The following is a 3,691-nucleotide window of genomic DNA, read 5'->3' on the forward strand; positions in this document are numbered from 1 at the left end:
AACATCCTTAACCATTAGGGAAATGCAAATCAAAACCATAATGAGGGGATGCCTGGGTGGCTCAGCAGTCGAGCGCCTGCCTTTGGCCCAGGGTGTGATCCAGAGTCTCAGAATCGAGTCCCACATCGGGCTCCCTGAATAGAGCCTGCTTCTCTCTCTGTCTCTCATGAATAAATAAAATCTTTAAAAAAAAAACCACAATGAGATACCACTTTATATCTACTAGGATAACTATCACCAAAGATAGGATGAATATTGGCAAAGATGTAGAGAAACACTTATACGTCACTGGTGGGAATGTAAAGGGTGAAGCCATAGTGGAAAACAGTTTAGCAGTTCCTCAGAGTTAGGCATAGAATCATGATATGACCAGCAATTCCACTCTTAGGTATATACCCCAAAGAAAACATTGGCCTACACAAAATTCCTCTCCATTGTACAAGAACGTTCATAGCAGGGACACCTGGCTGGCCTCAGTCAGAAAAGCATGCAACTCTTGATCTTGGGGTTGTGGGTTCAAGCCCCATGTTGGGTATAGAGTTTACTTAAAAAGAAAATCTTTTTAAAAATGTTCATAGTAGCATTCATAATAGCTAAAAATTAGAAACAACTCAAATGCCTATCAACTGCTGAATGGATAAATAAAAAAGTGGTATAGCTATACAAGGAAGAATTTTTTGGCGATAAAATGAAATGGGGTACTGGATGCATGTACATGAATGAATCTTGAAAACATTATGCAGTTCAGAAACACCAGTTACGAAAGACCATATTTTGTGTGATTGCACCTAGGTGAAATGTCCAGAATAGGCAAATCCATAGAGTAGATCAGTGGTTGCCCCAGGCTGGAGAGAGGGGGTGTGGGAAGGTGCTGCTAATGGTTATAGAGCATCTTGTGGTGATTAAAAGTTCTTAGATTGTGGCAATGATCGCACAACTGTGTGAATAAACTAGAAATTACTAAACTGTTAAGAGAAAATTTAAAAAGAAGAAATTATAGGAGAAAAATTTCCAAGTTTGGCAAAAGACAGATAAACCTATAGATTCAAGGTGAGCAATCTCCCCCCAAAAAAAATAAACTGAAAGAAATCTATACCAAGACATATCATAATCAGACTGCAGAAAACTAAAGACAAAGAAAAGTTCTTGAAAGCACGGAGAGAAAAACACCTTGTCTGTAAGGGGAAACCATTCAAAGGAAAACAGATTGTCATCAGAAACCAGAGAGGCCAGAAGTGGCACATTAGTCAAGTGCTGAGAGAAAGAACTGTCAGACTGACACTAACACCTGGCCTCAGGACCTACTTTGAAAGCACAAGCAGAACTATAGTTGTTTTAGTTGCGTTATTAACTTAGCTCCACATTATTTTGTTCCCTGCCTAATTAATTCCCTAACCTAATTAATGGTAATGTTGGTCTTGACGTATCTGATCATACCAGGTCCCAAATAGTACCTCATTGTCCAGAATGCTCACTTCCAGATTGTTTCAAACTCCCCAACCCCCACCCCAACTCAAGGTTTCTAGAAACTCCTTACCCTCCTCTCCTGCATGTAAGCTGTCCCTAGGCTCAACAGGGCAAGGTTGCTTTGGGAATGATCCCCTGCCTTTTCATCTGATAATAAAGCTTTCTTTGCTTCAAAACCAGTGTCTCAGACATTGGCTTACTGTGCATTGAGGATACAGACAAGTTTGAGTATGGCAACAAATCTGGCAAAATTATTCTTTAGGAATGAAAAATAAAGACATTCTCATTGAAGGAAAACTAAGAATTTGTTAGCTAAAGGAAATTCTTGAAGCAGGAAGGAAATGTGTGCGATAATAGATTTATTTACTTATTTATTATACAAGACATATATAGAGAGAACAGAAAATGTGTAAAAATAAATAAAATGTGTTCCTGGCACAGAGATCCTAAGACTATTGTAATTTCTGAAGTGATAAGAGCACTGGCAGCATGTTTTATACTAACAGTTGGTCTTTGACTCCAGTTCCTGACAGTTCATTAAATCCCTTGGAATTTCCTAGGTGATAGCAATGTTTTTTGTTCTAATGAGGTGACTCGTTTTTTTGTTTGCTTGTTTTGTTTTTTTAATGAGGTGACTCTTGATGGGCTCCTGGCTAGGGTCTGGTCACCAGAAAGACCAAGTCATGATTAGAAGCTTGGAATTTTCAGCCTCTCCCCTCATTTTCCAGAGAGGGGAGGGGGGCTGGAAATGGACCTAATGATCATGCCTATGTGGTAAAGCCGCCATAAAAATCCCAATAGCACAGGGTTCTAGGAGCTTTCAGGCTGGTGAACACATGGAGGTGCTGAGACTGCGCACCCTTTCCCACATACCTTGCCCTAGGCATCCCTTCCATCTGGATGTTCGTCTGGATCTTTTATCATATCCTTTTATGATAAACTGGTAAATACCAAGTAAACCGTTTTCCTGTGTTATGTGAGCTGCCCTGGCAAATTAATCAACCTGGTGGAGGTGTTGTGGGAACCTCTGATTTATAGCTGATCACTCAGAAGCCCACCTGACAACCCATCTGCAACTGGCATCTAAAGTAGGGCAAGGGCAATCTTGTAAGACTGAGCCCTTGACTGGTAGCACCTGACCCTACCGTCAGGTAAACAATGTCAGAGCTGTGTTATACTGCAGGACACCCAGACTGCCTGTGGGAGGAAAACCCGCAAAGTCTGCGTTCGGAAGCATGGTGAGTATGGCAGTGAAGGGGACAGGCTGGAGAACTAGGTGTTTCCCTACTCCAAATGGTAACAGAAAGACTCCTGGAAGGTCAGGAAAGAAGGAAAAAAAAAACTGAAAGAACAAAAATACGGGTAGGGGTGCCTGGCTGGCTCAGTTGGTGGAGCGTGTGACTCTTGACCTCGGGGTCATGAGTTAGAGCCCTATATTGGGGGTAGAGTTTATTTAAAAAATAAATAGAAGTGCCTGGGCGGCTCAGTCGGTTAAGTGTCTGACTATTAACCTCAGCTCAGGTCTCGATCTGAGGGTCATGAGTTCAGGCCCTGCTTTGGGTTCCACGTTGGGTGTAAAGCCAAGTCAAAAAAAAAAAAGAAGAAGAAGAAGAAAATAATGAAAAATAAATAAAAATTTAAAATATGGATAAACACAACTTTTTTTTTCTTCTTGAGTCTTCCATAACATGTTTGATGGTTGAAGCAAAAAGTGAAATATCTAACATGGTTCTAAATGCAGATAGAGGAAATTCTGAAACAATTACAAAAACTGGGTTTAAAGGGAGGTAAGTTTCTACACTTCAAACAGGTAAAATATCAACACTAGTAGACAAGTGATGAGTGACATACGCATAATGTAATACCTAGACCAACAACTAAAACAGCCACACAAAGAGGTTTAAAAAGAGAATTTCTAGAGTCAAAAACAGGGTTTGCCTGTTTTCCTTTACTTTCTAGCTGTGTGACTGTAGTAAAGTACTTAATTGCTCTGTCAAATGAAGTTAATAACATTCATTTTGGACAAATCAAAGTTAATATTTATTAGTTATAATTATTATAGCAATTATTATTTTGCATATTATTTTTTACTGGGTCAGGCTATAAGCTCTGTCTTCCTAATTCATGGACTTTTGCTAGTTTAAATGAATATTTAAAGTAGTCTTGAAAATATGTATGTACCGTTCCTATCACAGTTCCTGGTATATACCACATGCTCAATAAA

This window comes from Canis aureus, chromosome 12, assembly GCF_053574225.1.
Source record: "Canis aureus isolate CA01 chromosome 12, VMU_Caureus_v.1.0, whole genome shotgun sequence".
In the NCBI taxonomy this organism is placed as follows: domain Eukaryota; kingdom Metazoa; phylum Chordata; class Mammalia; order Carnivora; family Canidae; genus Canis; species Canis aureus.